A 9230-nucleotide genomic window follows, 5' to 3' on the forward strand; every position below is an offset into this window, starting at 1 on the left:
GTACCTCATTATGGAGTCCTTGTTCAGGTGTGTGTGCATTTCTGATGGGTGTCATCAGCCATGGCTCCAGTGCGTATCCAGCATCCCCCACTAGGTGACCGTCAAGGATGTCCCCATTGGCAAATGTCTGGTACAGCTGCGTCAGATGCCAGATATGGGAGTTGTGGTAGCTTCCAAGGCAGCCAGCACACACATTCAGTATTATGCCCTGGGCATCGCACACGACCTGGCAGTTGATGGAGTGGAAGCCCTTGCGGTTGATGTAGGCCCTACCCCGCTCACCGGCTGGTGCTTTGATGTGTATGTGCGTGCAGTCAATTGCACCCACTACCTCAGGGTATTCCGCTATTTGCTGGAAGAGACGCATATTGCTGGCCACTACCTCACGGGAATTGAGGAAATATACATGATCACCGACATGTGCTGACATGGCATTCAGGAACTGGTGCAGTACCCTGGATGCTGATGCCTGTGAAATCCCCATCATATCACCAGTTAGTCTCTGGAAGGTACCTGTTGCTAGTATTCTTAGGCCAACACATACCTTGGTTTCCATTGGGATGGGTTCCCCTCTGTTGGTTCTGTGTGTAAGGCATGGCCTGCACAGCTCAACAATTTTCTGCAAGTGCTCTCTGTCCACTCTATAGCGTTCCACTATTTCCAGCTCATGTAACCCCTGATATGTTACCCTGGGTCTGTATACTCTTCTCCGTCTCCTCACTGTGGGTTGCTCAGCAACATTCGCAATGGCACCACCCTCAGCATTTTGCACATGTTGCTTTATAATAGCAATGGCAGCCCCTAACATTTTTTTGTCTCAGTTAAGCTTTTTAAGTTTTCAGTTCTCTTTGTATACTGCAGTGTTGCAGTGTTTCTGAGTAGAACATGGGGGAATGTTGTTTGCAGAGGTTTAACTGCTGGGCTGGGCTGGGCTAGTGTACTGCCTGTGTAATTGGCTAATTCTGATTGATTTCACCTGGCAGCTCTGCTAGTTCTCCTTGGTTAACTTCCTACTACTAATTTTCCTTCCTTTTCCCTTTTTTTGTTTCCACAGGGGGCAACGCCACACAAACAAGTGCAAACACGTGCACACAAGCGCGCACAGCTTTTCACAGGCTTACACAGGCTTAGGCGGGTGCACATCCATGCACACAGGCTTAGACAGTCTTATACAGGCTTACACGGGTGCACACAGGCTTACATGGGTTTACAGGTGCACACACGCGCACACACAGTGTAAGCATCTTTGCAAGAAACTTTGGTGATAGCCACAGCGTACGCCTTCGGTTTCTGGCTTTCAGTTCAGACAACTAGGGACACACCTCTTCCAGTCTTCAGTAACTCACAGCAGACACATGCCACTCTGCTCCAATGGGCTTACAGTCTTTGATACATACCCGCCTCATGATGTTACCTATCTACTACTCTGTTACTCCCCTAATCCTACTCTTACACTCTAGGGACATGGTTCACATAGCAGGGAAAATTGGGATTTCCTATCCTTATACGTATTTGCATAGGATTGCCTACTAATGCTTGGTTACATCTCTCACACTGAGCTTCCCCCCTTAACAACCACTACTCAGTAGCCATGTTGTCTTCAGCCTGCCATTCACTTGCATGGCAGATGTATATTTGTAATAAAATGCCTATTTTTTGGCTTTTATTTTATTTTTATTGTTTTTTAGAGTGCCGCAAGTTTGCACGATGCTGCATTACACTTAAACATCGATGATCGGGGGAACAAATTATTAATTTTTTAAATTTTTTGCAACACATATAAATGCCAGTGGCCTTATATTTGGCCATTGGCATGCTTCCTCAACTGGATGCATCCTTTATTTGGAGCTGTCATTGCTCCATTTTGCTATTTGCAGAATGGTACTCCGTTACCAACCGAGTACATTTCTGCAAATAACACCACTCTTACTCAGACATGTTAATGTTTCCTGGATCGCAAATTTACCTCATTTGCATAGATTTCAGCAGCAAATGAGGTAATCTGCATAACCTAACACTGTCCGTGCAAGAGTAGTTTTAGGAGCTCTCATGCACAACCCTGCCAGCTGTTCCAGGATCGCTCGGCAGACATATTGGTTTCTGGAGTCTTACACTACTCTTAGACTCCATGCAAGCCTTCGTAAATCCGGCCCCCTTTGTAAACCCAGCACTAATTTCATTGATAAATCCACAATTTCAGAGGCATGACTCCTAAATCTTGGGAATCCATTCCAGCATACTTAAAATAAATGAATTCCTATCCTATATCTGGGACTATCGTTAAACAAAAATCTTATTAAATGATGCTTGTTGTAAATGGTTTAAATCCAATTTACATAAATTGAGTCACTCATGTAAAATACTTTCTGGGATAAACTTGCTTCATTGCGACATAGTTTCTCCAGGGCAAAGTAAAGAGGGAAACTGTTCTCTACCGTCTTTCTACCCCTCTCTGCTTTCATATTTCTAAGTAATGACCCTTTGATTTTGTCTACTCCTTGTATTGCAGATGCCACATAATAATGTCTCCTTACAGCATTAGTGTGCAGTGAGTTTTATTAAACATTTATGTTCAGTATACCCTTACCTACACTTGTGTGTCAATAATTAATATGTACTAAGCCCTGTGCCGAACAAGAAAATTGTCCAAACAGATCAGAGTTGTACCCTAATTAGTAAACAAATAAAAAATAAATGCATGCATTTTTGTGCATTTTTCATCATTCTCATCAACATTAAGCCCCTTTTCCATGTTTTTAAATGGGCCTGGGTATTGTATCACTTGTGGCCATCTCTCCCTATTCCAGGTCACTTTCCTACCTTCTACATCACTCATGTCTAATTATTGCAAGTCTTCTATTATGCGATCCATTCACCTCTTGCAGGATGCCCTCATTTCCTCTTCACTTCTTCCTGTTTGGACCAAACCTTCTTCATCAGATTGTCCTCTGCTTATCTGCAAATGTGTCCAACCCATCATATTATGTTGTCTTTTAGCTCTTCTACAATTGGAGCTACTTTAGCTTCTGCTCTTATGTCCTCATTTCTTCATCTGTTCCACAGAGTGTATCCTAACACCCATCTCAGGCACTTCATCTCCATCACATCTAGCTTTTTCAAATGCTTTGCCATTACTGGCCACATTTCCATACCACACAGTAGTACTGGTCGTACTTTTGTACAACCTTCTTTGGCATTCTTCTGTCATACATTATCACTGACAATCAGTGCCGGTTGGATGCAGCACCTCTGATTCTAGCTTTGACCTCCTCAATCAATCTTCCATTCTCCACATCCACCATTTCCAGATTCTTTGACTATTTTCCCTTTCATCTCAATTTTCAGCTTCTTCAGGTTTTCCCCATTTGCTGCTATTACACCTGTCTCATCTGTACTTAGTTTCTTCCCATGTGCCTTCAGTTTTGCATTCCTTTCCCCTATCCTTTGCTGAATTTCTTACTCAAAGTCTGCTTGTAATGCCACATCATCTGCATACAGCAACAGCAACTTTGCTGATCTGTCCTCTCTGACCTATTTGCTAATGTAGCATGAACAGCAGCAGATTCAGAACTGACCCCTGATGCACACCCATTCCCACTGAGAACCCCTCAGTGAGACTGAACATTCATACTTGCGTCATTGGGTCTTTGTGCATAGCTTGCACTAATTCTACTGACGTTTCTGAGACTTCGAACCATTGCAGGACTGTGCAAATCAGCTTTCTTGGGACCATGTCATATACTTTCTCTAAGTCTAGGAATGCTGTTTGACGCGTTCCTTATTTCTAACTTCTCCTTATGTGTCTGTCTCACTGCAAACATCCGGTCAGGTCTCTTGCATCTTGATCTGAATCTGAACTCCTCATTTCCCCATCTTACTTTCTCCTGTTCTACATATACATTTATCAGTCATGCTCTACAGCACTTTCATGCAGTTTGATTTGCGTTTGACACCTCTATGCTTCGGTGGTGGTGCTGCGGTAGCATTGTCGCATCACAGTAAGATGTTGTCCTGTTCGATTCTCAGCTAATGCGTCTTCTGAGTGGAGACATGCGTGAATGGGCATACCTACATTGAAGGTTGTGCATCAGGGCTGGAAACTCGGTACGTAAAAATCTACTGCCAATCATTAGAGGATCGGAGTTCCGCTGTGGCGACCCCTAACTGGGAAAAGCAGAAAGATACAGCATACTGCCCACAGTTGTGGATTTCCCCTTTGTTCTTGAACACTGACCCACTAGATTGCTTATTCTGCAGTCATCCTGGATACATTCTTCTCTCCATATTGCTATGAGTACCCTCAGGAGCCATTTCTTCCCTATCCCATACATTCACAGTTCTCAGGTTGCTAGGCTCATGGCCCCAGACCCATTATAAATCTGTCCAATGTTAATCCTGGGGTGTCCCAATTATCCTTGATTAGATGGACTTTATAGATCAGCACCAAATCATGGGTGCCACCCCAGGGTGAATTTATGGTCACCCATCCATTTTTCCAGGTTGCACTTGAATAGGTCACTGAGGAGCTCTGCTTCACATGAATTGGAAGTGTATTCCAGAGAAGTGGCAATCTCTGGGAGACATGCCTGTCTCTCCAGCATGTTCTGTTAATGTCACTAGCAAGAATGAGATCCGTAAAGTGAGTGACTCTAGTGCCATTTGGTTTGCAGATGTGTAGAATTTCCATTAGATTAGGGTCAGCCTGTAGGCCAGGCACAAATTGCTTCTCAGTAGTCTATATGATGAAGATACAGTGACATGGCTTTCAGTCTATCCAAGTAGGTCATGGTTTGGAGGCCCTGTATCTTCTTAGTGAGAAATCTCTGTGGTCTCTCCAGTTGTTGCAGGTATCTGGTGAGATACATGCTGAAGGGAGCATTGTACTCTATTAATGATCTGATTAGGATCTATTAAAGTGGGTTTCTAACATCCTTAGGCCTGGATGCTATGCCTTTAGTTATGAGATGTGCAATGTAGTAGGCTTTCCTTACCACCGTGGAAACCTGGTGGTCAAAGTTCAGATTCTGTTTGTCCTATGTTCCCAGATCTCGCACCACTGGGTTTAAACTTAGGGGTGCTGACAATATTGTAATTTGTGGGGAATTCCACTTTGCCAAATGGGATAATAGAGCACTTTTTGGTCTTCAGTTTGACTGTGACTTTGGCACTGGTGATTTCCTAGCATTAGCGCCTCTTGTAATATGTTAACATTGTTGGGGGACTCAATGATTGCACCTAGTTTACAATCATCAGTGAACTTAGTAAGCCAAGGGCAGTCTACTTTAGCCTGGACTTCTGAGAAATAGATTCCAAATAGTAAAGGGCCTAGTACAGATCCTTGCGGTACACCACCGGTGACGGGTCTACTGGTAGAGGTGGAATAACCAACTTTGTGAGTATGTGTTCTGTTGGTATGCCAGTTAGCTACCCATCTAGGGATGTAAGGGTTAACACCTAGCTGGAAGAATTTTTCAATGATATCCATATGAGGTATTATGTCAAAGGCTTTGGCAATGTCCAGATAGGTGATATGCACTGTCTTACCTTCATCTAGGGCTTTGGTGACTTCCTCAAAGATGTCTACTCGGTTCAATAAGCGCAATCTACCCAAAACAAAGCTAAACTGGGTTGGATTTAGAGTTTGAAGGTCACCTGTGTCCTTACTGATAAGGTCAATGGTGATCCTTTTTTAAGCTTTGCAGAAGAGGCTGATTAGACTTATGCGTCTATAGTTCCCAGGGTCTGTTGATGACCCCCCTTTATGCAAGGGGATTACTGTTGCTGTTCTCCATTCTGCTGGTACAAAGCCAGTTGTAAGACTGTGGGTAAAGAGAATGGCAACTGGGTCAGCAAAGTCCTGTTTTAGATTGCTTAGTAACCAACCTGGGATGCTATCTGCTCTCATTGAGGCCATGTTTTATGTCTTTGGCCTTGGAGAGTGCAAATATGACTTTATCTCTAGAGATCCTAGGTATAGAACTGGTGTCAGTTATGCTCTGGGTTATGGCATTTGGGATAGGGGGGTGAAGTTTGCACCAAATCTATCAGATAGCACATTGGCAATTTCCTCCAGTATAGTGTGACTGATAACATCCACTACCAATTTGGCATTCCCATTTAGATTTTGGACACAGTTGAAGAATGCCTTATGACTGTCCTTGTATTAGGATGCTATTTTTGCTTCATAATTAGTTTTTGAGGATTTTACATGACTTTTGATTTGCTTGTTCAAGTCTGTGGTGGGAATTCTTCCTCTGCGGAGGCAGTTTCCTCTTGTTCTTGGACATCAGTTTCTTCCTTATGTTATAAAATCTTTTAATACTAAATATCCTCCAAGTTGGCTTGTTTTTTCAGGAGGGCCTTATTTTAATCCATTCAGCTACAACTGAGTCTGTACAGTTGCTAAGATGATTATACAGGATATTTGTGTACATGTCTGCATAGGAGTCATTACTGCCTGTGATTGCAGGGGATATAAACCTTTTTATACCATCACTTAGTAGGCTGTAGTTTTCTGTGGAGAAGTACCTTAGTTTATTTTGCTCCTTTAGGGGTGTGGGTTCCAATAGTTACTTCAAATGAGACTGATTAATAGTCTGACCTTACCAGGAGGCATCACACAGGGGGCAGTGTAGGGATCACCCATATTGGTGAGTACCATGTCAAGGACATTAGACCCCTTGGGGTGCAAACTATCTGTTCCAGAACATTTGCATAGAAAAGTCCAGAAACTTCTGGATGAGCGTGTTTGAGCTTGTCTGTGTTACCCAGTCGATGGAGGGATAATTGAAATCTCCCATGACTAAGGTGTCGGGCTGTATGATGAGTGACTTCAGTAAGTCCACGCAGGTGTTGTGCTTTTCTTGGTTCATAGAGGGGGACCTATAGCTAGCAATGATGTGGTAGGGTGTTTTGCCTATAGCTAATTGGGGATGGAGTAGTTTGAGAGAGTCGTACTGTTTGCCCAATCTTGAGGTGTACTTGTCTTTAAAGAAAATGGATACACCTCCACCTTGGCTCATTCATGCTCATTCTGAGGTCTAAAACATGTGGGTGACATTGTAGCCTTGTACAGCTGGTTTGCTCTCTGCAGCCTTGAACCATGTTTCGGTGACTGAACAGACATCAGCATCTTCCAAGGTGAGGAGTGCCTCCAGAGAGTGCAGTTTCCTGTTTAGACTTCTAACATTAAGCAGCATGACCTTGCATTTGTCTGTAGTGGATTTTGCTATGTCAAAAATGTTGTCATTTTGACATTGCCTAAAAAGGCACTATGGGGAGGCAAGCACCTTAGCCCTTATCTGAAGAGACAGGTGCGGATTATCTTTGGCAAAGCAGCGTGGTCTGTCGACCATTTCTTCCTAGACTGACAAATACTAGATCCCCCTGGAATAACACCAAAAGCTAAGCCAATTGTTGAAGTCAATCATTTTTGTTTATATTATGGCTTCATCCTGGGTGAAGGTAAAATGCTGGTTAGGGCTAGGGTCATACCTGACTTGGACATATAATCTGACAGTTCAGTCAAGTCTCTCTTCATACAGTCCAGGGAGGTATGTCTCAAGTCATCCACACCAACATAGAGTATGACATAGTCATATCAGTAGCTGTTGTTGAATGACCTGAGTTCAAGTGTGATCTCATGGAGCCTGGCACCCGAAAGGCAGCTCACCGTGACCTTCTCCTTGTCCACCCTGGTGAGGGAGATATCTGTGTGTCTCATTATGGAGTCTCCTATGACCAAGACATTAAGTTTTGAGATGTTTTGCCTTTGGGACTTATTTGGTGAGACACTGATAAGTGTGTTATTATGTGCAGTGGTTTCTATACATGTTAAGGTGTGTGCAGATAATTTGCACTTGGGAGATTTTTGATTTTGATAGGCTTCTGGTGAGTACCTCCATGTATGTGGGTTTATGTGTTGTGTCCTGAACTTGTGTCAGAGGTGAAGTACATGAGCTGACAATATGTTTCATGTCTTGTTTTTTGTTATGTGAGAGGGTTGTTTCCAATTTGATAATGTAATTACTTCTCTCACATATGATATTTATTTGTGAGTAAGTGGTTGTCAGTATGCATGAAGCAATTAGTACATTGCCTCAGGATGACCTAGTCAATCAGGCTGGCCGGAGAAATGGTGGGAAAGTAACCATCCATAATGGTGGGTTTATACCATACTAATGTTGGAGGGTGGGTAAGTTAGATCAGTTTATGATGCAGGAATAACAAAAAGGCTTATTCTGTTGACAGTTTAGGGTGGAGATCTGTGGTGATGCTGTTCAGTGTGCAGTTGAGTTGCCTGCAGAGCAACAGGGGACTTTGGAGGGTCCTACTGACAGATGCCTATGGGAAATTTAAGTTTCCAGGTGTTTGCATCTATACAGGGTAGTGCTAACTCCCATTGTGTGATGCCAGCAATGTGAAAATGCAAGGCTTAAATAATGGTGAAATTCAACAGTTTTAAGTCAGACTATCAATGGGAAAGCACCAAACTGAGCCTTTCTCCAGCAATCCCCAACTCAGATGGAACCTGAGCTATACACTTCTGCAATAAGGGTGCAATAAGGCCCTCAATGTAAGATGGATAGTTTTGAGCACAGTAATACCAAACAGTCTAGATTCAGCAAGTCTGAATCTATCCTATGCTATATAAGGCAGTAGTACAGAACTTCAAAGTGCAGAAAAAATGCAGACACAATCAGCAAAAATGAATCAGCAGTTCAAATAAATACAGTTAACCAAGTACAGTACAGGCTTTAAATATACATAATGTTCAGTTGTTTGCAGTGGATGCCTTGGATTTCAGTTCAGAGACATTCCAAATCTCTGGCTAAAGCAACCAGATTCTAACTCACACAACTTGTTTATTGTATCTGCTGTAGCCTCATCTGAGCCTGTTTCTTTCCCTGACTTCATGTACTTTAGTGCTGTTCTTACTTTCCTAGGGTGGGGTCTTCTTCATCGTTCAGGCTGTGTCTGGGGCAGAACAGCTTCTGTGGGGTTTTCTTCATTCAAAAGCTGTTGTGCCTGACTGTGTTCTTTATCTTTCTGTCTTTGCCTTATTACCTCATAGAGTGCAAAAATGTATAGTCATACCCTTTGAAAAACAAGGGTAACCCTAATTACCATATAGGTGGTCCCATTAAAATTAAAAGAAAAGAAGTCATCAGGGCACCCACACCAGTAAGTAGTAACCCTCATTGCCAAAGTGGTTAGGAAGTTTCCTCACC

The sequence above is a fragment of the Protopterus annectens genome, chromosome 1.part1, assembly GCF_019279795.1.
Source record: "Protopterus annectens isolate FY-2018-M chromosome 1.part1, PAN1.0, whole genome shotgun sequence".
NCBI lineage: Eukaryota > Metazoa > Chordata > Ceratodontiformes > Protopteridae > Protopterus > Protopterus annectens.